This window comes from Lissotriton helveticus, chromosome 4_1 (genome assembly GCF_964261635.1).
Source record: "Lissotriton helveticus chromosome 4_1, aLisHel1.1, whole genome shotgun sequence".
Taxonomy (NCBI): domain Eukaryota; kingdom Metazoa; phylum Chordata; class Amphibia; order Caudata; family Salamandridae; genus Lissotriton; species Lissotriton helveticus.
In genome coordinates this window covers 1,272,812,132-1,272,839,966 of record NC_136063.1, presented here as the reverse complement: position 1 = coordinate 1,272,839,966, position 27,835 = coordinate 1,272,812,132, and the positions used below count along the sequence as shown (strand labels likewise).

General features: G+C 43.3%; 1 protein-coding gene across 1 annotated transcript in view; it reads left to right on the top strand.

Annotated features, from left to right (window-relative positions):
* The window catches only part of LOC144829070 (cytosolic non-specific dipeptidase-like), a 406,044-nt gene that overhangs the window by 363,886 nt on the left and 14,323 nt on the right, over positions 1-27,835 (top strand). The window lies entirely within an intron of this gene.

The following is a 27,835-nucleotide window of genomic DNA, read 5'->3' as shown; positions in this document are numbered from 1 at the left end:
ACTCCAGAAATTTACAGAACCTGTTTAGGCACCATTTGAAGACGGATGTATGATGTTACAATGCACACTTTTACAACGCATACCTTTACAACAAATTTTTTCAAACGCAACATCCATTACAACGCATTCCCTTACAACGCATGCCATTACAACGAAATTTTAAAAACTACATTTACAACGCATTCCATTACAACGCATAATACCTTTTCAACGCATACCATTACAACGCATAACATTACATTGCATGTTTTGGTAAGTATTGGATAGTGTAGGGGTAAAAATTACAATTCTAACCCCAGGGGGTGCAACAGTAGGGTAAGTGCTGGACAGTGTAGGGGTAAAAATGACTATTCTAACTCCAGGGGGTGCAACAGTAGGGTAGGTGTTGAATAGTGTATGGGTAAAATTACTATTCTAACTCCTGGGGGTGCAACAGTAGGGTAAGTGTTGGATGGTAATGTAATGCATTGTAATGGTATGCGTTGTAATGACTGAGTTGTAATGACATGCGTTGTAGTGGTGTGCGTTGTAGTGTCATGCGTTGTAATGGTTGCATTGTAATTGCATGCGTTGTAATGGATGTTGCGTTGTAAAAGTTTCGTTGTAATGGTAGTGCGTTGTAAAAGTTGCGTTGTAAAGGTTGTTTCCCTTTGAAGACAGTTAGAAGGGGTTAATATGTCTAACCAATAGAAATGTGTTTCACAATTTGAAATAATGATGGAAGCTCTGTGATTTGATACTTACATTTATTTGAGTGCAAAAAGAGAGGGAAAGTTTGCCATTTCTGGTTTCACCTTTTAAGAGTTTCTGATATTTAATATTCTGCAATACTACCTCAAATGTGAGTAACAAATTTGTAAGGTGTATTATAAATAATTCAGCACTGCTTTATTGTTTCTAGTGATATTTTTATATTTAAAACAAAAAAAATTCCAAGTGTGCAAATTGTAAGAGAAATGTGATGTATCAAATATGTTATGAAATGTACAGATCTCTATTGTACTTTGTATTATTGTCATTAAATGATTTTTGAAATAGTTTGTAGATAGTAACATGGTAGAAGGATTAGTGTTTACTTTCCGGAATTTAGGGGCTCATTACAATGGCGGAGAGATTGCCACCGCCGGCCCAGTGGAATTGTTCCGCAATCATGGTGGGCACAAAGCCCGCCCGCCCGTAACGATTGCCTGGCGGAGCGGATAAGGCCGTGGATATGGGGACGGTGCCTCAAAGGCACTGCCAGCCCGATCACAATGCTGGCGTCAGCCATCCTTTCCATGGTGGTGGAACCGGCATGGAAAGGCTGGCTTCGGAGGGCCTGTTACGGGCCCCTTCTGTGGGGGGAGGTCAGTTGTGCACTGGGGGTACCCATGGTACCACCTTCCATTTCCATGCACAAGGTGGCAGGCACCACGCGGTGCCTCCCACGCTGTACAGGGAAATGCACAACATGGCCATTTGACATGCGGCGGGTGCGGCAGCCAGCAGCCCCCGCCGCAATGTTAAATTGCCAGATGCGACCGCCGCGGTGGTGGTCCGTCATTATAAGGGAGCGGGACCGCGGCATGACAGGCAGGTGGTCCCGTTACCGCTAGGATGGCGGGTAGACTCAAGTCCGCCTGCCAACCTAATGACCCCCCCAGGTGAGAATAGGAGTCCTAACTTTACTACGCCTAAACTGAGAAAAATCCTAACTTTAAGACTTTCGGTATTCACAGAAGGCATTTAGGTGTCCTAAAGTTAGTAGTCCTACCTTTACTACTCCTTAATTGAGAAAAATCCTAACTTAGAGACTTTCGGTATTCACAGAAGGCATTTAGGAGTCCTACATTTAGGAGTCCTAACTTTACTCCTCCTAAACTGAGAAAAATCCTAACCTTAAGACTTTCGGTATTCACAGAAGGCATTTAGGAGTCCTAAAGTTAGGACTCCTAACTTCTGTGAATACCGAAATGAGTAAGTGCCTTCTGTGAATACCAAAATTAGTAAGAGCCTTCTGTGAATACCAAAATGGTAGTAAATTTAGGATTTTGTCTTAAGTTAGTTCTGTGAATCGGGCCCTACTATCCCACTCAAACATTCAGTCAGGCACTACCCATGCTCTCATCTACTCACTCAGGTACTACTGATGCACTCATAGAATGGCCCCAGCATTACCCTTACACTCATATTTTCTCTCAGGTACTTCCCATACATTCATACAATCATCCAGTTACTAGCACTGCAGTCATAGAATCACTCTGGCAGTACCCATGCACTTTTTTATTCTTTCAAGCACTACTAATGCACTCATGTATTAAACCATGTGTGTCTAAGGTATTTCCCCTGCCCTGATCTAATCACCCATTCAGTACTGCTGCTCTCATGCATTCATCCAGGCAGTACTCTTGCGCTGAACTATTCACTCGGGCACTACCCATCCAGTCATCTATTCTCTCAGGCACTACCCACTACACATCTATTTGTATGTTTCATTGATATATGATGCCACATTTAAAAGGGACAGACACATGCATGCAAGCATGCTCTCTGGAATATGGTGAGACTTTTAACAGACACATTGAAAAAAATCCTGCTTTGTATTCAGCTTTGCCCAACACTCTGAGTAGTTGCTGAATAGTGAAGCGGAAGCCCAAAGTGTGGTTTAAGACATTTTGGTAGGAGGATTAGTGATTAGGTTAGCTCCTATTGGTCTATGGAGATGTACACTTCAAGTATCCCGCATAATTTTAGTAGTCTCTTTAAAATGGGAAGTGCAGTCTGTCAAGTTTAAGGGACTTTTTAGTCTTATGACTGAGGTATGTATCTGCCTGCACATGTATTCTCTCACGTAATACAGTTACTACCACTGCAGTCATAGAATCACTCAGGCAGTACCCCTGCACATTTTTATTCTTTTAAGCACTTCTTATACACGCATGTCTTGCACTCATGGTTTGTCTAAGGTATTTCCCCTGAACTGATCTAATCACCCATTCAGTACTGCTGCTCTCATGCAATCATCCAGGCAGTACTCTTGCACTGAACATTTCACTCAGGCACTACCCATCTAGTCATCCATTTTCTCAGGCACTACCCACTACCCATCTATTTGTATGTTTCTTACATTGATATATGATGCCACTTTTAAAAGGTACAGACAAATGCATGCATGCTCTCTGGAATATGGTGAGACTATTAGCAGACACATTGAAAAATTTGCTGCGTCGTATTCGGCTAGGCCCAACACTTTGAGTAGTTGCTGAATAGTGAAGTTGCAGCCCAAAAGTGAGGTTTAAGCCCGGTTGGCAGAGGGATTAGTGATTAGGTGAGCTCGTATTGGTCTATGGAAATGCACGCTTCAAATACGCCGCATATTTTTAGGTGTCTCTATGAAATGGAAAGTACAGTCTGTCAAGGTTAAGGGACTTTGTAGTCTTATGACTCAAGTATGTGTCTGGTTGTACATGTATTCTCACATGTGTTATACCTATAAAGAGGATAGGGGTATAAAACAGTGGTAAGTGGATCATGAGAATCTAGCCAAGGAGAAAAATTATAGCACGACAGCCCAGATTTTGGGCAGTGTTGTTTTGGAAAAGAAAATTATTTTCATGAGTCCCCTCACTCACCAAAGGTTACCCTTGGGTGACATGCTTCATCATTGGGGCCATCCCAAGCATCTACTGCTTGGGGCATGCTACGACTTGCGAGGGATAGTAGGAGCACTTATTTTGAAGCTATGTGTAGTGCAGTGTGTGGTGTGGAGTGGTGGTGAGTGATAATTAAAAATACCTAGCTAGTAAGCCAACATGTTATTCTTTTGCCTCTAGTTGGTATCATAAAAAGGGGGTTGGATGAAGGAAAAATAACTGTTAAGTGGTCACAGTCCCTAATATCCTGTCGACATGTTTCAAGGTGTCCCGTACACCTTTTCTACAGGACAACATGAGGGCCAGCCCCATGTATGCCACTCCTCTGATTCCGCCTAAATATTAAGGCAATATCTTATAGACACATCTAATGTGTGTATCAGATTAAAATACATACGGTTAGCGTTGTACTGATAGTATCTGCATAATAGGAAACAAGGAAGACATTTTAGGATAGTACATAGTGCCTGCCCATAATCGGCCAGCCAATGGAAGAGCATTTGTTTATTGATGTGCTCAGTGCCTGTGAAGTGAAAAAAGTAAGGTTGTGGTCCATGCTCCAGTGCTCCTTTAACAAATGGACTATCAACATTAGTACGTGGTATTCCATCTGTTCTTAGTGGTCCTGTTCATAAAGGATTAAAAACGTACAAACAATAACATACACTTTTTTTTAGGCTGCACTTACATACCAAACATGCATGACATGCAATTTACTGAGTTCTCCCTGGGCATGTGGGAAAAATGAAACATACTTTTTAAAGAGCAATAATAAGCCCCATGTACAGCATGGGTGGAGGGGCCTGTTGATTCTGCGGGTAGAAAACAATATGCCATATATATCAATCGTTATATTCCTGGAAAAATATTCATGGAAAGATTGTTCTGTCAGTTTAAACAACTTAGTATACTTTGAGGGGCCATGGCAAAATTCTCCATATTAGTGCTCTATTTACATACAAAACATGCAAGGCTGACTGTTGTTATCTGTTACAAAACTGGCTTTTTGTACATGGAGATAACTATTATTTCAAGAAGGATTCGAAAAGCAATGGCTAGCGTACGTTTTTTACTCGGGAAAATGAGGTTGACATTCCGGTCCTGTAGGGAACCCGTTGGCCGGTATATGTAAAACTTGGTGTCAGAATGCCCGAGTAGTAGATGCTTTAGTTCAATATTAATGATTGCTTTAGTTTAATATTAATGAGGGTGGCACGGTAATCTGTTTTTTGGTGGTGGAAATGCAGTACTGTAAGTAGAATAAAACAAAACCGACTCACGTAAAAATACCGAGACCTCGGTTTTAAAAAAAACACAATCGTAGTTGCCGCTTTTTGCCCATGTTGTCTGGAGGATAGAAGGAGGGCAAAGATTTTACTTGTCTTAGGCAGCTCTCCGGTAGTTGCACCTGCTGGTTCCCTGGCTTGACCGCCTCTTGGCGTGTCCAAGCCGGGGCCATCTTAAGTATTGACTTCTCATCCCTACGTAATCATCTTCATGCTAGAGTGCGTGCGTATAGCACGTAAATACGTCCTGTTGTAGGCACCATCCTGCTAGTATCTGGGCCGTTTTTCGCTTCATTATCCGTAGTCAGATACTAAGGCGGCACAATGCCTACTGAGGGATCTCAGTTTCGACCCGACTAGGCACATCATAATAGGGCTGGATGTAGAAAGCCTATACACGAGCCTACCACACAAGGAAACTCTAGACATTCTAGAAGAAACACTGTACAGCTCCACCTGGCCCTACCACACCCCACAACATGTGGTCCTTGAATGTTGTAAATAGGCTCTTACTGAAAACTACTTCCAATTTGAGGACCTCTTATTCAGACAACAACATGGCACGAGCATGGGAAGCACTTTTGCTCCAAGTGTGGCAGGATTCTACGTCCGCCATTTGGAGGCTCAAACAATTCTATCACAACAGAACCCATATCACCACAACATTCTAGAATGAAAAAGATACATTGATGATATCTTAATAATCTGGGAAGGAGATGAAACGGAAGCCAACACCTTCATTGAGTGGCTCAACAACCAAGACCCGTTCCTCTAAATTCACACACTCAATGAGCAGGAGTAATAGTATTTCTAGACCTCAACATCCACGCAAGAGACGGAATGTTAAAAACCACCACACACTTTAAACCGACTTTCAAAAATTACCTATTACTGTATAACAGTTTTCATCCCTGTCACCTCAAAGAAAACCTCCCCTTCGGCCAATTTGTAAGATTGAGGAGGAATTGCTCAGACACAGCAGATTATGACACACAAGCTAAAGACCTAGCTGACAGACTGAAAGTACAACAATACCCGACAAAAACCATAAAGAAGGCAAGGAAAAACCACAGGGATGCCCTTTTGGAGACCTATGAAAAAGAGCAAACAGAAAAAGAAACCAAACCAATATGCATAACCACTTTCAACATTGCATCTGACCAAGTGGCAACATTTGTAAAACAAGCATTTGCAATTCAATAGGTCTCGCAGCATTAAAGTTTGAGTTATTGGCATTGTAAATGACAATGCTATGCATTAATTTTTTTTTATTTGCAATTGTTATATAAACATTGTTTGTGAATGGTTAGCTGGTGAACTAGTATTACTGCTTATACTCTTGATGCCTGTGATGATGTGGCACACGTGTCCTCGTATCTTTGGACCAGTTTTGGTGCCTGCAGAAAGGTGTTTGCAGTTGTGGATGTGGGTTTGGGAGGGTATGTGTAATTGGGTTGGGTTGATGGGAAGTGCTGAAGGCCTATAGATGTGGTTGCGCCTCTGTGGAAGTGTTTATCTCTAAGGAACCATGAAGAGGTCTACTGGGATCAGGCATTGGGACATTAGTGGGGGCTGTATGGTTTGTCGTGGTCTTTGCGAATTGATTTGGGTCAGTGGGGTTGTGCTGTGTCAGGGGGATGCGATGTGGTGGTGCAGATGTGATGTTGCTGTCGGTATGTGGTGAATGGTTGCAGTCGTGAGGTGGTTATAAGAATGAGATGTGGCTGTAGAGAGGGGTGAGCTGTGGCTGTGGGGCTTTGCACGGATGTAGGGACTGTTGGCATCAGGTACTGGTGCCTGGTGATGTGTTAAGGTCGGTGGGGACGTGCTGGGTGTAGGCGTGTGTCGGTGCTCGTGATATTGGGTAGGAGGCTCTGTTAATGTATCACGGCTCTGGGACTGTGGTGTGCACCCGGCTCTGCGAGTTGTGTGGAGAGCTCTGTTGCAATCTGTTGCCCACTCTGGCGACGGGTATGCTTCTGTGTAAGTGTGCTATACGGGTGTCTGTGGCGGTGTGTTGAAGTGCGTGATGCGGCTGTGACGGGGATCTGTATGCTGCGGTTCTGTTGTAGTGTGAGCGAGTTCTGGAGACGTCCTTGCGCTTGGAGATGTTGCCGAACTTCAGCGAAGATGTGTGGGCTGTAGGCAGCAAGGACGTTATGACATACCTACCTACTCCACATGCTGCCCCCTCCTCTCAGAGTTTGCCGGCCTGTACATGCGGCTGCTCCCGCAGAATCGAGGTGCAGCAGGAAGGGAAGGGGTCCTGCTCCGGCGGGGAGGGAATGGGCAGCGGTGAAGTGAAGTCCTTGGAACAGACGAGCAGCGCGCACAATCCCGACTCGAGAGACAGCTGGCACCAGTCCTGCCTGGAAAAGAACTGGGCAGGTCCGGCGCCAAGGGTGCGCTGCAGGCGAGGACAACCCCTGCCCCGGGGCAGCAGCCGCAGGGCCCGGAGCGCGGTGACAGCGGGCGGGGTGGGTCAGGAGTCAGGACTCTCACACCGGAGGGTCTGCAGGCAGGGGGCAGTGTTGTGGGGGCCCCGGGGCCGGTGCGTACTCGGGCAGCGCGGCGCGTGCGTCACCGCGGACGTCCTGCCCGCGAGCGCTGCCTGTGATGCACAAAAACCAAACGGTGTCCGGAAGTCAGGCAAAGTCGCCTGTGACGGGGGCGGGGCTTCAGCGGCAACCAAGTGATCGCGAACTACAAAAACAAGGAAACCCGACACGTCAGCAAAAAAAACGAGCTTCCCAGGAGACAGCGCCTGGCCACAGCGCGCGTTCGCGTGCGCGTGGCACTTTCAAATCGCCATGCGCGCGGCCAGTGCTGTCCTCCTGGAAAGCTCCTGGAAAGCAGACACGCTGACTATAGGTCTTTGGCGAGAGCGAGCTTCGCTCGCTTCACCGAGACCTAAAAACATTGGCAAATAGTCAACAGTGGCAAACTATGTATACCAACACCAATGTTCTCCCATAGAGGAGCAAAAAATCTGAGGGACTTACACACCCGTCCAAAACCAAATGACAAAAATAATCAACAAGTAATCAGCATCTTACCAACAGGACACCATCCCTGTGGAAACTCCAGCGTATGCCATCTGACAAGTACAACCAAGAAAGTGGTATTAAATTCAGGCAAAACCTGGGAACTACGCACATTTACAAATTGCAGCACAGTAGGAGTTGTCTACCTTATCACATGCATATGTGACTTACACTATGTGAGCATGACCACTAGGAAAATAAGCACAAGGATCTGCTAACATCGTAGCAACATCCGATGCCACCGGGCCAGTACAAAAATGGCAGCTCATTTCAATGAAAAACAGCATACCCCAAACGACATGAGATGGGTCTTCCTTGAACATATGAAACATTGTGACAACCTAGAACAAGCTCTTTTAGAAAAAGAACAAAGATGGGTGTTTAAACTTGGGACAGATAATATGGATCTGAATGAAAACATGCCGTGGGGACAATTCATGAGATAAGATGCTACATTCCCAGCCACATATTTAGTATCATCCCACATGCATGTACAAAACTATGATAAGTATGCTGAGTGACACATTCGACCTTACTAACACTTGCCTTTAGTGTGTTTCCAACATGGATGTACAGTGAGCCTACCTTCACCCACTGGCCATACTTAATAATGCCTTGGTCATCATGAGTAACATAATTGCTCTTATACATGACTTTGGTTCCAATTGTACAACTAAGTCAAAAAGTAATGTATACACAAGTGAGTATCTCTGTGACCTCACTTAATCCAGTGGTCGTTCTAGCCCATCAATCACATCCTGAATGCCCAATACCAATCACTGACAATCAACCTACGAAACAACCTGATTGGATTATGCAACAAGCACAAGAAACATGAATAATCAACATAAGTGTAGCCACCTGATCTAACTTAGTATTGGAGACACTGCATGTAATAACGCTGAATATCTAATATAAATGTGGCTGCCCATGCCAAAATGGCCACCATAAATAACCTGCCACAATGCAAGTTCAATCCCCGGTTACGGACAATAATAACCCTATGTTTTTTTTAAAACTTTCCTAACAAGAAGTTCACTGCTTGATTTAAAACAATATTAAACCATTTGTGTTGTTAAAAAGACACTGGCTACGGATAATGAAGCGAAAAAGCGGCCCGGATACTAGCAAGATGGCGCCCACAACAGGCCATATTTACGTGCTATACGCACGCACTCTAGCATGAAGATCAACACGAAGGGATGAGAAGTCAATACTTAAGATGGCCCCGGCTTGGACACGCCAAGATGCGGTTAAGACAGGGAACCAGCAGGTACAACTACCGGAGAGCTGCCTAAGACAAGTAAGATCTTTGCCCCCCTTCTATCCTCCAGACAACAGGGGCAAAAACCGGCAACTACGATTGGGGTTTTTTAAAAACCGAGATCTCAGTATTTTTACGGGAGTCGGTTTTGTTTTATTCTACTTACAATACTGCATTTCCACCACCAAAATACAGATTACCGCACCACCCTCATTAATATTGAACCTAAAGCAATCATTAATATTGAACTAAAGTATCTACTACTCGGGCATTCTGACACCGAGTTTTATGTATACCGGCCAATGGGTTCCCTACAGGACCGGAATGTCAACCTCATTTTCCCGAGTAAAAAACGAACGCTAGCCATTGTCTTTCGAATCCTTCTTGAGATAATAGTTATCTCCACGTACAAAAAGCCAGTTTTGTAACAGATAACACCAGTCAGCCTCGCATGTTTTGTATGTAAATAGAGCACTAATATGGAGAATTTTGCCATGGACCCTCAAAGTATACTGAGTTCTTTAAACTGACAGAACAATCTTTCCATGAATTGTATTCCAGGAATATAACAATTGATATATATGGCATATTGTTTTCTACCCACAGAATCCACAGGCCCCTCCACCCAGGCTGACCATATGGCTTATTATTGCTCTTTAAAAAGTATGTTTCATTTTTCTCACATGCCCAGGGAGAACTCAGTAAATTGCATGTCATGTATGTTTGGTATGTAAGTGCAGCCTAAAAATAAGTGTATGATATGTTTGTACGTTTTTACTCCTTTATGAACAGGACCGCTAAGAACAGATGGAATACCACGCACTAATGTTGATAGTCCATTTGTTATAGGAGCGCTGGAGCATGGACCACAACCTTTTTTTTTCACTTCACGGGCACTGAGCACATCAATGAACAAATGCTCTTCCATTGGCTGGCCCATTATGGGCAGGCACTATGTACTAACCTAAAATGTCTTCTTTGTTTCCTATTATGCAGATACTATCGGTACAACGCTAACCATATGTATTTTAATCTGATTCACACATTAGATGTGTCTATAAGATATTGCCTTAATATTTAGGCGGAATCAGAGGAGTGGCATACATGGGGCTGACCCTCATGTTGTCCTGAACAAAAGGTGTAGGGGACACCTTGAAACATGTCGACAGGATATTAGGGACTGTGACCACATAACAGTTATTTTTCCTTTATCCAACCCCCTTTTTATGATACCAACTAGAGGCAAGAATAAAATGTTGGCTTACTAGCTAGGTACTTTTAATTATCACTCACCACCAATCCACAACACACACTGCACTACACATAGCTTCCAAAAAAGTGCTCCTACGTATCCCTTGCAAGTCGTAGTACGCGCCAAGCAGTAGATGCTTGGGATGGCCCCAATGATGAAGCATGTCACCTAAGGGTAATCTTGGGTGAGTGAGGGGACTCAAGAAAAGAATTTTCTTTTCCAAGACGACACTGCCCAAAATCTGGGCTGTCGTGCTGTAAGTTTTCCCCTTGGCTAGGTACTCATGATTCACTTAATGGATTTAAGTGTTACACTTTACATTTCAGGAGGCAGAACCTAGTTTAGCCTCCCTCTCCCTCCTTTTGTTTAACTGTCTTACAGCGCAAGCTGCAGGAGTTACATTTAAGATACACTTGTACAACTGCACATCACTAACCAAAAAACATGGCAGAAAAAACAGGCCTAACATTTACCGATGAGGAAGTGGAAAGAATAATAGCCTACATGACACCTATTGCTGAAACACCAAACAAAGACAGCAACGAGGCAGCACAATGCTGGGACGAACTCACTGAACTGAAAAGAAACCAAGTAAAAACTATCATACATGGCATTATGATGGCTGAATACCTCAGAACCAATGCAGCTCCAAGAGGGTTGATAGTGCGAAACAAGCCATTTATCTTTCAACAAGACAAGGAATTCAAAAGAGATTGGTCGCTAATCTCTTGGCATTGCACAAGAGACTGGCTTGTGTTGATTATAAAAATAATAACACGCCTTTCACAAAGATGAAATTCACACCCTAGAAGTGAAATTAAAAACCTACCAAACTCCAACAGAACTGTAAAAGCGACTGGAAGAACTCAACAAAACTATGACAGAGTTCGAACTATCACTCAAAGATACCAAATACCAAAAAATGTAAAAAAGATGGTAAGAACTTTACCAATGAAAAGGCTTGCCCATGTACAAAAGATGACTACCAGATGACAGGGAGGAATCCAGGATACAATACAGACACCGATGGATCAGACACCAGTTCCAATGACTCAGATAACAACACTGGACGACGGAAGAACCAAAGAAGTCACCAATACCACAGAGGAAGAATGCGGAATAGAGGCCAAGGAGGGTCTAGATGGCCACCCTACCAACCCCCATTTCACAACCCACCATTCTTCTATGGCCCACTGCCTTTCCCACAACAACAATATCCCTATTGGGAACCTACTCCACAAAGCGATTACCAACAGCCTCCTTTTTTAGGACGGGGAAAAGGACGCCAAAGAGGAAAGACGCGAAGAGGTCAACAGGTGCAATGGGCACAATCACTAGAAACAGCAAGGAGCCACACGAGGAGCATGGGCCCACCGGAACAACCGGGCACCAGCAGCCACCGAGTCTAGAGGTAAACCTATCCGACATACAGCTAACTGCAATACAACTAACAATCCTGGAAAAGGGTTTGGGTTTCGTACCCGCACCATATCTAGATAAATTCCAACTTAGCTGCAAATTGAATGAATTCATTAAGAAACTCAAGCTTAGAGGATGTGGAAATGGAGAAAGGAGACTCAGGTCTCTGCCCAAAATCCAACTTTACCCCTCCTTTGGCAGTACTGACGGTGGAAATACTTGCTTTTCAAAAAGCAATCTTAAGATAGGTGAGCGATCTTGACCCAACAACATTGAAAGTGTTCCATAATACCACAAGACAAGAACAAGAGGCAATTAAAACACTGTCTAACAACAGGAACATCACAATAAAACTAGCAGACAAAGGGAGAGGTATCGTTATACAGGACACAGAAAAATACAGACAAGAATGTCTTAGATTACTCTCGGACAAGAGGAACTATAGACGGGTAAAAGAGTACCCCACCGAAAGACTCAGAATTGGGATAACTAGCATGGTGCAACAAGCACTTGCCCACGATTGGATAACCAAAAAAGGAGAATTTTTGACCAGCAAAAAAACAACAAAAACTATTTTTATACAATACCAAATAGCCATAAATCTCTAGAAAATGCCCCTGTGAGACCCATTGTCTTGGGGATTGATTCCATTTTGGAACCACTCTCAATATTTGCTGACGCTTTCCTACGTCCACTAATTCAATCCACTAACACCTATCTAAAAGATACTACGGCGGCACTATGCCTACTGAGGGATCTCAGTTTCGACCCGACTAAGCACATCATAATAGGGTTGGGTGTAGAAAGCCTATGAACGAGCCTACCACATAAGGAAACTGTAGACATTCTAGAAGAAACTTTGTACAGCTCCACCTGGCCCTACCACACCCCACAACATGTGGTCCTTGAATGTTGTAAATCGGCTCTCACTGAAAACTGCTTCCAATTTGAGGACCTCTTGTTCAGACAACAACATGGCACAAGCATGGGAAGCACTTTTGCTCCAAGTGTGGCGGGACTCTACGTCCACCATTTAGAGGCTCAAACAATTCTATCACAACAGTACCCATATCGCCACAACATTCTAGAATGGAAAAGATACATTGATGACATCTTAATATTCTGGGAAGGAGATGAAACGGAAGCCAACACCTTCATTGAGTGGCTCAACAACCAAGACCCGTTCCTCAAATTCACACACTCAATGAGCAGGTCAGAACTAGTATTTCTAGACCTCAACATCCACGCAAGAGACGGGATGTTAAAAACCACCACCCACTTTAAACCGACTGCCAAAAATTGCCTATTACTGTATAACAGTTTTCATCCCTGTTACCTCAAAGAAAACCTCCCCTTCGGCCAATTTTTAAGATTGAGGAGGAATTGCTCAAACACAGCAGATTATGACACACAAGCTAAAGACCTAGCTGACAGACTGAAAGTACAACAATACCCAACAATAAACATAAAGAAGGCAAGGAAAAGGGCAAGGAACAACCACAGGGATGCCCTTTTGGAGACCTATGAAAAAGAACAAACAGAAAAAGAAACCAAACCAATATGCATAACCACTTTCAACATTGCATCTGACCAAGTGGCAAAATTTGTAAAAAAACTTTGGCAAATAGTCAACAGTGGCAAACTATGTATACCAACACAAATGTTCTCCCATAGACGAGCAAAACATCTGAGGGACTTACTAGTACACACCCGTCCAAAACCAAATGACAAAAATAATCAAAAAGTAATCAGCACCTTACCAACAGGACACCATCCCTGTGGAAACCGCACCGTATGCCATCTGACAAGTACAACCAAGAAAGTGGTATTCAATACAGGCAAAACCTGGGAAGTACGCAAATTTACAAATTGCAACACAGTAGGAGTTGTCTACCTTATCACATGCATATGTGACTTACACTATGTGGGCAGGACCACTAGGAAAATAAGCACAAGGATCTGCGAACATCGTAGCAACATCCGATGCCACCGGGCTAGTACAAAAATGGCAGCTCATGTCAATGAAAAACAGCATACCCCAAACGACATGAGATGGGTCGTCCTTGAACATATGAAAAATTGTGTCAACCTAGAACAAGTTCTTTTAGAACAAGCATTTGCAATGCAATAGGTCTTGCAGTAGAAAAGTTTGAGCTATTGGTATTGTAAATGACACATTTTTTATTTATGTGTTGGTTTTGAAAATAGCGAAATTAATAGCTTTGTCATTTACAATGCCAATATTTTTAATTTTTGCAAATGTGACACCTATAGCATTTGTAATGCATCATGTTTTGTATTTACGTGACTTAGATGTATTGATATTACAAATAACAATGGCTTGTAATTTTTTAAAATAATAAATACTTAAATAAAAGTTATTGTAATTTATAATGGCAATAGCTTAAACTTTTGTAAATAACTTTTGTGAAGATTATGTTCAGTGTATTTTATTGTGACGAAAATCCAAGAACAGAAGTGAAATATTAACATCTTTTGGTGACATTTGTAATAAAGCTTGAAACATTGAGAGAACATATTTAAACCAGTTGTTGTTGAATTGTTGCACAGATTGATATTGATGCTGTGGTGGCGCTGAGTGATGTTGTGGTGGCGACGAGTGATGCTGTGGCGTTCAGTGATGGTGTGGTAGTGCATAGTGATGTTGTGGTGCCTTTGAGTGATGCAGTGGTGCCCCTGAGTGATGCTGTAGTGGTGGTGCGATAGATAGATAGAGTGAGGGCGATAGATAAATAGAGGGAGGGGGATAGATAGAGTGAGGGAGATAGATATATAGATAGAGTGAGGGCGATAGATAGATAGAGTGATGGCTATAGAGTGAGTGTGATAGATAGATAGATAGATAGATAGATAGAGTGAGGGCGATAGATAGACAGATAGAGTGAGGGCGATAGATAAACAGATAGATAGAGTGAGGGCGATAGATAGATGTGTGTGGTGTGTGTAGTTGTGTGTGTGGTTGTATGTGAGTGTGGTTGTATGTGTGTGTGGTTGTGTGTGTGGTTGTGTGTGTGGTTGTGTGCGGTTGTGTGTGTGGTTGTGTGGTTGTGTGTGTATTTGTGTGTGTAGTTGTGTGTGGTTCTGGGTGTGTGGTTGGGTGTGTGATTGGGTCTGTGGTTGTGTGTGTGGTTGGGTGTGATTGTGTGTGTAGTTGGGTGTGATTGTGTGTGTGTGTATGGTTGTGTGTGTGTATCAGCACTAGCGTCCCCTGCTCGTTTCACTGCATACCCTGTGAAAGCCAGCCAGCCCAGCGGCGATACAGTGGGCGTGTCTGCAGGTGCGATATATGAGGGAAGAGTCTAGATAGTGTTATTTGGTAGATCGTATTAGTTAGATGTACCTGCGTTGGCATCTATAAGCGGTCAAGCGCCTTTGAGTGAATCGGTCTCATGCTTCTGTGCCAGTCTCTATTCTTAAGAATGATTACTAGTGGCCTACTTCCCTTGTAACATTAAATATTTTAGTCATCTTTCACTACGGGCACGGTGCTTCGGAGGTGGCTCGTGTGCTGCTGTTGAAAAAGGTTCCCTTTCCTCAACTCACTTCTCTGGCTTCAGCCCTCGTATGGCGGGGAGCTGGGGAAGGGAGACCCAGACTGATTCAGCTTCACTTAATTATACAGGGAGGTGACTCCACTTTTATTCTCTGGGCCAAATCCAAAACAGCGGCCAGACTCAGCTTCCAGTTCTAACACTCGACAGATTCCATTTTCAACTGCGGGAAACAATTTCATTAGGGTTTTCAGAAAACAACTTGGCTCATCAAAGTCCAGTCTGAGAACATAGGACTCCGATCCCATTAGGATCCAGTACTAATTCTGGAGATGCAGAAAGGAGACGCAACTTCACTTTCAGCCCTATAGAGGAAAGGAAGCTCTTGCTCACAGCATGCTAAATATCACACCTGATAAGAATGGCTAAAACTTGAACTCTACATCTATTCTCGAGGCTCTGCTGTGCTCAGAGCAGCTCATAGATGCTATGTATGCTGCAGATACAACACGTCCGGGGGGACACAACGTGAATCCACGTAACTAACTATTGTATCAATTTAGTTTGAAAACCTAAAATGACAACGATGGGAATAAAAGATTACACCAGATGTATTACTCCCTTATCAATATAGATAGAAAGTACGTCTTCCACAAGGGAGACAGCCAGCTACTTCTCAGTACCTTAAACTGCCCGGACTATTTTTACACAACACAATGGTGGTCATGTGTTATCGATGTTGGAGGAAGAGACACCAAGGCGACCCTGGCGTATTAGAAACTGTAACCGGCAAGTGGAGCACGTCACGACAAACCTTGCCTGAAAACAATGAACGATTCTATATACTTCTGAACCCGTGACCCACTCTTTTGACATGCTATTCTGCAACAGATATACCGACCCTCAGAGCCACGTGCGGATTTATGAAAAAATACTCCTGCTCAAGATCCCCGAGGTAGAATTCCATTTTTTTTCATTTGCATGCTATGTTTGCCTGAAGTCCGCAAACACATGGGAATGCAAATAGGACCGTGCTGGAGATATACACGCTATGCCTAGATTGCAGCAGCTCTACATCCCTACTCCCGCCCGCGATGATAGCACACAAAGGGGACATTATGATCTCACCTTCAGCCGATTAATGTGTCTGGCCAGGGAACAATGCAGGCCATTCAGGGCTTCGGCTTCCCGTACACGTAACGTCGGACGCTATAACGCTCTCAAGCTTCCATAGGCTGTGGTACCTGTCAATCTACAGACCGGGAAAAGGGCGGGTTTTACCAAACCATTCTCCCCCTGGAGGTTATTAACAAGCCTTAGGCGTGCACATCCCGAAACCGGAAGTTCGGGAGCATCACGGCTGTCGTGCGGTGGCTGCAGAAGTCAGGAGTGGCGGCTGAGGCCGCCGATGCGGTGAGTGGGGCTTAGTTGTACGGGGGCAGGGGCAGGTGTGTGTGCGCGTGTGTGTGTGTGCGTGTGTGTGTATGTGTATGTGTGTGTGTATGTGTGTGCGCGTGTGGGTGTGTTTGTGTGTTCAAGTGGGGGGCTGGCTGTGTGTGTGCGCGCCGTTAGTGCATGCTAGCCAAGCAAAAGCAGGGGCTGTGTGTGTATATGGAAGCGCGTCTGAGCAAGCGCGTCTCTTTAGAAGCGCGTCCACAGACACCAATCGGTGCGTGCCCCGGTCTGTACCACTTGGCAGGCAAGACGACAACACTAGATCTCGCTGGAGACAGCGCTTTCGCGCTGCATCACCAGAGAGACCTAAATAGGAAGAAAACGGGAACCTGCAGGGGTGAAAATCATGAGCAGGAAGTGTCTGGTAGTGGATGAAAGAGGCATGGAGTGCAATCAAGACTATGCAGGTGTGCTTACATTTAATAGCACCTGAATACCCTCACAGGTGATTAGCCTCGCTCTATAAATCCAAGTCGACTGAATATCGCTGGCCGCTGGCGTAGGAGCAACACCTTGGGCCCTGCCACTTATGCTTTTACAAATGAAAAACTTTTGAAACAGTCTCCGTGATGACATGGAGTGAGGTGGCCCCCCTAGCATTACCTTATGCCTGCTCAGGTTGGCTATTTTTTGCTGAAAAGGGATAGGAGCGTGAATCTTAATTTTGTTGTTGCAGTGAGTACATGGGAATGTTGGTGATATCACCATGAGGAGATGGGCACCTTGGCACTGATGTCAATGTAGAATGAGCATCTTGGTCCTGGTGGCAGAGTAACAGAGAGCAGCATCAGTTGATGGGAAGCTCAGTGGTGACGCCACTTTGAAGAGACGGGATTGGAGGTCAGATGTTACTGCTACTACGGGGAGTAGGTTGGATCAGTGGCGGCTTTTCCGCTAAGGCAGAGGAGCATCGCCCCACTGCTTTGCAGCAGTGACATAAAGGATAAATAAAACGATAACAACTTGAGGTTATCATTTTATTTGCTCCTGTTGTGGCAGCTTTGCGGGCAGGGCTGCTGTGATGACAGAGGAGCAGCGGGAGGAGTGGTGGCACGCATAACTGTCATGCGCACTTTGCATGTTTTCCACCCAGGCTGTATTACGCTATCCTGGGGCTCCCAAATGCATTAACATTCTCCCTACCTTCCCTTCGGGGGGAAGCAGATGGTCCTGGCACTGAACTCAGCCCATCGGGTTGTACTCTTTTTCTGGGGCACTGACAGAACATCGGATCACTATGCATGGTTGCACCAACTGTTCTCCAGGGGATGTAGAAGCTATCCTTAGCGGTCACTCCTGGAGGTTCCTCCTACTCCGACATTTGGGCTCCTTTTATCTCAATTCTTTTCAAGGAGTTTAGGGAGCTGTCCTGCCCATCCTATCTTTGCATTATATGCCTGATTCCAGAGACTTCCGCCCAGAGCCATGATGGGTGCTGTTCGAGGTGGCCTTCATGTGGTCTCGAGTCGGGGGGCTACTAGACCTCTGCTAGTCACCCCCTCTAGCAGCAGCTTGGGAGGAAGGAGGGTGAAGGGTGGGGGCAGGGGTCAGTTGTGTTTCCTTTTGTTTGGTTTAATTGTTGTATTAAAATCTCAGTCCCTCCTCGCGATATACACTTATACTGCTGACAGTGATCTAGAAAAATGAATGAACGCGGCTGGCACTGTTGGGTTGTAGTGGACATGCTGTGTCCTTTTTTGTATGGACTGTTAATAAACAGAATTGTTCCTAAAATATAATACCAAACATCAGCTTCGTGATCCCCATAATAATGTGCAGTTTCACCAAAAATCTCCCATATTTACGCAACTGCACTATGCATGCCTTTCAGACACCCCTGCAAATCCTGTTCTGGGCACAACTTCTGTATACCCCCAAAAAGGACTACAATTCGGGAGCAAATTTGCTCTCGTAACTAAACAAGTCAAACCTTGTGCAAATGACAGGACAAAAGAGCAAACATGAGCTTTTGCAGATATCGGAATGGCTATAGCATGTTATTCTGCATTCTAAGGAATGGGGTATTAGATGAGGATCTGCTTATTAGCCCACCCCGTGCTAATGCTAATGAGTGGGTGCACAATTTACACAATCAATGTGCAGGCCTACTGCTGTAATCGAGCCTGTGACGTTCATATTGCAGAACTGATAAAGCCTTGATTAGGCCCTTAAGCTTAAGAGCACCCTCAATCTGCACGCGTTGACGTAGCACGTAGAATGTTCTAGAGGCCACCTTAACCTTCTTCCCATGCTGCCTAGCCACATTGCAACCACGCACACTTTCAACCGTGCAAGGTTGCTCCAGTGTTTGAAACGAAATATGATTGAGCGATTCGAGAATGCAAAAGTGGCAGCAGTGCGCTATACAAATGTTGAGTATAAAAAAATAAAAACATAGTTAATTGGTCTGTGGTTTCCCACTGAAAGGTGCGTGTAATAGTGCAGCTTCCTTTGAACGAGCATTGTCCGTAGGCTTCGTTCTGGGGCCAGGTCAAAGAAATGTAGGTGCACATTCCAACAAATGACAATTTGCACCCTTTGTACTGTTTATCCAGCATTTTAAGAGGAAGCCTCTATATTTGGTGGGAAATATGCTTTTTTATGGTAATATGCAAAATCGCTGCTAAGCAGAAGCTTTTAAACTCTTTTTAAGCGTGAGGACAATGTGCACCCAGAGCTCCGTTCAAGTACCCTTCTCAACTCACATTAATTGCACATGCAGTGGCGATGAGCGCTCAGGTAAAAGAAACACGCGAGCAGTGCAGATACGGAAAATGTGCGCAATGTTTTTAGCCGGTTGGTTCCCTTGATTCCTGTGGTCACCTCCCCAGCGACCTGCCTGACGAGTCATGCACTGCCGGGGCTATTGTGGGCTGCTGCCCTTCCAGGAGAACGCCTCCCCCTGGGGAGCAGTGAGCACACGGAGCCTGATTTACGTAAAGTTTTCTTTCTTATTCAATCCGTGCACCCGTTTTGTTGTATTTCTATCTAGGACCCTAATTCGATATTCCTGATTTATGCCCTTATGCGGTTATAATAAATAATATCCTTATAAAGGCATAAGAATCATATCAATATTTAGTCGTAGCCCATACAGTCCAAATTAGGCAAGGCTACTTCCCCAGACTCCTAGAGAGTACAACGCGTTCTTTAAACAAAGCAAACCTCCAGCAACCTGGGAAATCCCCATGCTTCTGTTTTAATTTGTCCTAGAACTCCTGCGAACACTGAAAGAATGGCCAGTTCTTAGTGACATCTTTATTGACGTCTTATGTCCAACCTTACTTCAAACCCGGCACCTTTCAGGTATAAATATACCAACGTTGACTTAAGCAAACACACGGTGGTTTGGAGCAGAGCGGCTATCTACTTGCCCGAGAGCCCAGCTGCTGCGAGAGCCCTCGGACGCCGCCCCTCCCTTTTGACGCACTGAGAGAGACGCTGTCTTTTCTCCTGCCGAGAAATCCAGCTCCGGTATTTTCAGCCGCCCTCGCGGGTTGCTGGGATATCGAGTCCTGAGAGAGAGATACCAGACCTCCTGCTTTCTATTACCCAGGTACGGAGCTGAATAAACCCTTAAGATAATTCTTGACTCAGATTCTTGGCAAAAACTGACTTAACTTAAACTGCTACTTATGTACTCCTTCCCACATATTAGGCTTAGGTCAGGTACACCGGGGTAGGCGTATTTAGAAGCACCAGTTGAGTACGTTAGTCAATGTATATATGTATGTATATATTTTATCCATTTTAAAGTATCATATTGCTAAGAAACCATATCAATGCTTTTACAGTATTATTTCATAATACTCCTTTTACTGTACGCACTTTACTTTACATTAAGTATTGCAATTATGGCAATTCATTTCTCTTGCATGAGAAAGAAGACTGCTCAATAAATAACACCTTTTATTGAAAACGCCCGTCTCTCTTTTCTCTGCACTCTGGTGAAACTAAGTATGCACGATTTACTGAGTAAAATAGCTGTCTATTGTTTTCACATGACTCTAGAGATACACTCTTATTCTGAGGGAGCAAAGTTGTCATGTTTATGGTTGTCAGAAGCTAATCCCTTCTTGTCTATCCAGGGAAGTTAAACTCCTCCTTGTTTATTCGAGAAAGTTTCTAGTGACCTCTGAGCTAGCTGGCAAAACTAATTAAGTCTAATATAGTCAGTAGAGACCTAGTCGACCTCAGTCCTACGTCTACACTGCTGTTTATATTATTCCAGTTCGCAGAGCCTATTGAGAATATAGGAACTACACTACATGGCGCCCAAAGTTTGGTAATGCGATAATCTAACGCAAGACACTAGAGTAACTCAGTCGTGCTTTTTCATACAGAACCCTTTTTCCCATAAATACTCCAAAAGACGTCTGGAGTGGGTAAAAGGTTAAAATCCGCCGGAACTTAGTAGGAAGAGATTCCTATGTATAGTTTTGGTTTAGTCAATGTTGAAGGATACAGTGTTCCAAAATATTGTGCACCTAATCTTTTGTTTCCCTTGAAACTTGATCTGCAACAAAAAACTTTCTGTCAGTAAAATGTCTGACGGAGACGAAGAAAGAGATGCTATAGCGTCTCAACTGTTATTGGATGACACAACTATCCAAGAGAATGACCCGAATGCTATATTCATTCCGGTCAACATAAGAAGAACTATAACTATTAAACTTATAGAAAATGGACTGACATCACGAGGTGGTACAGTCATATTCGTGGTAGAGGCCTATGAATATCGGCAGACAGAGGTATTCTCTTCATGGATACACTTTCCAGCAGCAAACGCTGTAACAAGAGAATTCCACTATTACAAAATAGAGGAACCTCTGGATGAATACACTCCTTTCGAGGAGGTTGAAATCCCATTAAATTACCAAGAGCACCTGCTCTGGTTTAAAGGCGCCCTAAAACATAAAAATCACATCACCAGGCTTAGTCCACTAGGTAGACCAGGAGCAAGATGGCCGGTTCTAGCCAGCTACACACCACATCCAGACATTGAAAAAATGTCAAGCAAGGAACTCTTAGTTAAAATAAAAGAATTAACAAAGGCATATAGAGAATTAGTTCAATTGGCAATGGACAATATAACATATCGCCAGAAATTGAAAGAAACAGATATAGCAGATAAACCATTTGAACTTGCCAGAATCATAGAAAAATCCTATGAAGAACTAGGAAGAGATAGTTTGGGTGGGAAACCAGTAACGCCCCAACTAACTGAAAATCCAGAAAAAAACTTTTATTAAAAATAATCTAAACACTCCAAAAAAGAGTTGGGATGGTAATAAACAATCCACTCCCAAAGAAAAACGATTCCAGTCCAGAGGAAGGTCTCCTCAATGGAGAGAAAGATCTCCAGACAGAGGAAACAAGTCTCTCCAGAGGGAGCCCTTTGAGAAAGGATACAACCTTAGAGATAGGGATAAATTAAGAAAACCTGAATGATATCAAGATATTGATACACGTCCCTGTCGATCTTTTCAGACTTCCTCACAGAAATCAGAAAGGAGAGGACGGTCAGAACCAAAGGAAGAGCACGTCAAGTCCAAAGACAAGGAACCTGCTCATCAAAGTAAAAAATTACAATTTCCAAGAAAGAAGGTAGCCAGTATTAAAAGAATAAAACATGCCGAGGATACTGAGGACACAACTGAAAAACGGAGAGTGGGCCCAGACAATGCTAGACAGCGCAGCAGAAGTGACCATAGTTTGCAAGATCCTGATGAATCTTCTGGAGACAGTGGACACGAATGAATACATTCAAGTGGAAACTGCAGATACCAGAGTTAGCAAACCTCATAAAATATACGAAATAACACTTTGTATAGAGGAGGACAAGACTAGGAAAGTAAGGGGTCTCTTTTGGGATAACCTTTCGAAGGGCTATGACATTCTTTTATCTGAAAAAGACTGGCCACCAGAGTTTGTCAGGGAGTGCCCTCATGGCGAAGAAATGATTATGCCTTCCTTCTCAAATCATATTTCAATTCATAAAAAATCCATATATGCAAGAAAATGGGCAGTGGCCCAAGCTCCTGCATTATATAAAAATCATGTAGGGTGGGATGAGGACTCTCCTCCTCACAAAATCCAGTTAAAATGTCAACCCACTGCACAAAGGCAGTATCCTGTTAAGCAAGAAGCTAAAAAACAAGTCAGGGAGATTTTAGATCAACTTGAATACCAGGGGGTGATGGAAACATGCACCTCACAAATGAACAATCCTTTGTTTCCTGTCTCCAAGTCAGACGATTCATATCGTCTAGTTTTGGACTACAGACACTTAAACTCATGTTGCAAATCATTTGCAGTACAAAACTCACACAGTGCAGCACTAATGAATAACATCGTGCGCAAAAAATATAAAACAACATTAGACATCTCTAATGGATTCTTTTGTCAGAACATTGCACCTGAGAGCAGGTATTTGACCGCGTTCTCAATAATGGGGTCGCAAAAACACTTCTGTCGACTCCCACAGGGATTCAAGAATAGCCCAGGATTATTCTCAGCAAGAGTAACAGAGTTACTACAAATATATGACGAAGAAGCATTATCTTATGTCGATGACATCTATCTAACAGATGATGACCTGGAGACACATTTGAAAAGAGTGAACACCATAATACTTGGGTTTGCAGCTGAGGGTTACAAATTGAACTTTAAAAAATCACGAATTGCCCATCTAACTGTCCTATTTTTAGGATATGAATTATCAGGTGAAGGCAAAAGCCTAGCAGACAACTTCTTAGAGAAATGTGCTGTACTCCAAGCACCAAGAACGCTGAAGAACTTACAATCAATACTAGGTTTCCTGAATTTCGGAAGCACATACATTCTAAATTATGCAGAGAGGGTTAAACCTCTCTATGAATTAATAAAACCTAATTTCAAACCAATCAATTGGACTCAGAAACACACAGACATTTTAAGATCATTGCAAACAGACATGTTAGCTAAAACAAAATTGCAAACACGCGAAAACGTACGCAACCTTGTAATCCGAGTCATCCCAGGAAGATGCGGATTCACGTACCTAACCTCTAATGAGGGAGAAACTGTACCAATAGCTTACAAATCACACTTGTACACACAGGCTGAAATGAAATTCAGTTCTACTGAAAAAATTATAACAGCGGTTCAAACTGCTGTAGCAAAAGAAAGAGCCCAAGCCCAAGGCAGAAGGATAACTGTTTTAACAGCAGAATCAGCCCTTGAGGCATTAACAAGCCCACGCAATTTGACTGCTGTGGCATTGGATCCAAAATGGATGCAATGGGAAAATCCTCTTGCTGCAGAAGACGTGAAATACTATTTTGACCCGAAAATGAAAAAACTAGAAAATCAAGAATACGAAGAAGAATATCCTCTGCCAATCGAAATTCTGCCTCTCGAACAATACACATGTGTAATCTACATGGACAGATTTGCACAACACTACAATGTAGAGAAAACATCCTACAACGCAGAGTGCGTGATTGTTAAAGGACGCTGGCGCTTTGGTAAATTCAAATCATTAATTACCAAAACTGAATCACTCAGAAACTGCTCAACTCAGCGAGCTGAAATAAGATCTTTAAAGATGGCACTTCAAAATGCTGATCGCGAATTGCCCACACTAATAGTGTGCGATTCGCATTTCTGTGCCAAGTCTTACAATAATGACATGCAGACCTGGATTCAAAACGATTACAAAGATGACACAGGTGCCACAATAAAGCATCAGAATCTTTGGGAACAGGTAGTTCTTTTGCAGAAAGAACTACGAAAGACTCACGTGATACATACACTGAGTCACCGACGTGATGGCGTTCACGTTGCAGGGAATTCCTTGGCTCACAGAGCCACAGCGGAAGGAGCTCAACCGGCTTCCGTAGCCACAAAAAAGCGTTCAGAAAAATACATAGACGGAGAGACTATGCTGGCGGTAAAAGCGTCTTTAAAAGGCGACTGTGCAGCATTACCTCTGAACTATCCACTCAGTAATACATACATAATTGATGCAAACTCCGTTCCTTTTGCTCAAATCCCTGGAGTGGGGGATAGAGTAATTCCAAACACAAACAGGAGAGTCTTTTTAATAGCAGACGCACACATGGGATTGGGTCTAAGGCACCGAGAGATCAAGGCATCTCAGAAAGAATTACAATCGGAATACTGGTGGCCGGGGATGAGCCTGCAACATTACAAATTTGCAATGGGCTGTCCAAACTGCAACAGAGATCGCAGTCGTGAACCGACCGGAGTATTGCCAGGACCCTTCTATTAGAAAGCATAAGGCTATCTATACGCAAATATCCAGCAGGAGAAATGCGTCCCATTAATGTTTAAGACTAGATTCATTTAAAATGTAGACCCCAGCGCTCGGCTGACGCCAGAACTGTTATAAAAGATTTGCGAGTCTTTATCGGCACATACGCAATTGGCATGCTACATTCTGACCAGGGTCCTGCGTTTAGCTCTAGGGCTTACAAGGAGGCCATGACCAGCATGGGCATTGCATTGCGGTACTCTTGTCCCTTCCATCCTGAGGGAAATGCGGTAGTGGAAAGAAAAAACCGGGACATAAAACAATCTATAACAGCGAGGGTATTAGGTTCGGGTGATGGGTGGGTCCAATATTTAACAGGTGTCCAACGTAGTCTTAATAATCTGCCAAGAAATTCTCTAAAAGGTCTCAGTCCGTACGAACTATTGTTCGGTACTAGAATGCATATTCAGGACCTTGATAGTCACACTTCAGTGGTAGAAGAAAAATGCTTTGATATCAAAGACTGTTTGGCTGTTTTGCAGGACTTAAATGAAACAAGACGAAACCTGAGCAACATAAAGTTAAAAGAACAGCCAACAGCCACTGAAGAAAAACCACCTGTCCCAGCAAGACCTGTCTGGATTCCAAAGATTGGGGATCTGGTCAGAGAGAAGATCGCGGTGAAGAAGGAATTTGGGCCTTCTTACAGAAAAGCAGTACCTGTCTTAGCTGTCAGCGGAACAAGATCAGTTGTACTACCGCCCCTTGCTGGTAAAAAGGAGAACCAAGTTGTATCCATCGACCTGGTAAAACCACAATCATGTGGCCAATAATAAGTAGTAGGCCCAGTGGACTCCCAAGAAATAGCAGAGTACCAAAATTTGCTACAATACAAGAGGTTCAAACTGAGAGACAATCACATTCGATAAACCTGCAGTGAATAAAAAAGGACTATGCAACAAAGCCATGGAACTTGTGCCTCTTGAAACCCAAATTGCAACAGTTCGTCAAGAAACACCAGTCTACAACGATGTAGCCTCAGACTATGAAAAATCCTAAAGCAAATGAAAATCCGGACGCAATTCCAACAATTGACAGAACTGCATCTGGCTACTTCATCAATTTCGATGACTTTTCTGATGATCCAAGTGAACATGAAGAAACGCCAGCAACAAAAACTTTCAAAGACAAAGTAACTGAACTCTTTCATCAACTCAAAGAAACCTATCTGATTTCTCCATGGATTGAATTTTGGATTGTGTTAGGTGTACTTTTCCTCCTGCTTTGGCTCATCATGGTTCTTTGTTTGGGAAATTTCATTGAAGGAAAATACAGTACAATGGACACAGCAAGTCAGAACATCAACTTGGTCCTTAAGCCTCACAAGTCATCTCACATCGAGAAAATAGAACTATCATCAGTAAACGTCACAGCCAATCCAATACCCGGTGGGGTAGCATGGGACAAAACGGATTATGAAATCTATGGCCCGATTGAGCTCTTGAAATATCCACACCAGTTTAAGGTTTCATTAAGTGACTTTGTAAAACCAAGTACTTTCTCTGATGATTGGGACTTTGAAAATATTAATAATATGATGTCAGATTTAGTAATGTCAGCAACATTTACAGAACATGATTATTTACAAGGTTCATCAAATTATGAAGAAATGTATTGCTACAATCATTTTGGTCATCACTATTTGCATAAATCTGCTCAACCTAGAAATGTTTTCAAGTATAACCAATGGGAACATTGTGCAACACCACCTAAAAGCAGCTCTAAAACATTTTATGAGAAATTCCCATACTTCTCAGGGTTTAACACAAAAGATGCAGAAGCGTTTTATTTTAAAATGGTAAATAAGACAGGAATGAAAACAATGTTGACAAATACTAAATTGATTTATTCTGAAGCATTTTATGAAAAAATGATTACATTTGGGGGCATATTATCAAGGGGGTTTTTCTCCGCTTTTTTGGCTTTAAAAGCCAAGAAAGCGGAGATAAAATTATCTCCCTATTACCTAGCTGTCGCTAACACCAGTTAGCGACAGCTAGTAGGAGATAGCGACCATCTTGGGCCCCACTTTGAATGTCAGTGATATTTATCCCTAATGACATGCAAAGTGGGCGTGCCAAGATGTTAGCGACTGGAAACAGTCGCTAACATCGCTATCTCCTATTACCAACTTTTGGAGATATTCGCGCTAAGCGCGAATATCTCCAAAAGCTAACACCTGCCCTGAGCAGTTCTTAGCCATGTTATCCAATGGCAGGTGGATAACATGGCTAAGAGCATTAGCTCGGTAATGCATGAATATCGCGGACTTTTCAGCGATATTCATGCATTGCGGCCGTTTTTTATCGCATTTGCTATAAACCTTGGTAGGTTTATCTGCGATAAAATTCGCTGCAGCTCAACGGTAAAATTTTGTCTCTAACCAAGCAATAGCGATAATTATCGCTATTGCTTGGTAATATGCCCCTTGGTTTTGAATTCTGGAACAAAAACATTCAAACAAAAACCATCCGGGGTACAAAAGAATGGCAGGTCCAAGGTTTAGAAGCATTGTTTAGAGCCTGCATGATCCCAGAACAATTAATATTCCTGAATGACACCATTCAACAGACTACCTGTCTTGGCCTAGCCAAAATTAAGGACTTTAACAAACCGTCTATTCCGAAGCCCATACCTGATAGTAATAGCACTAC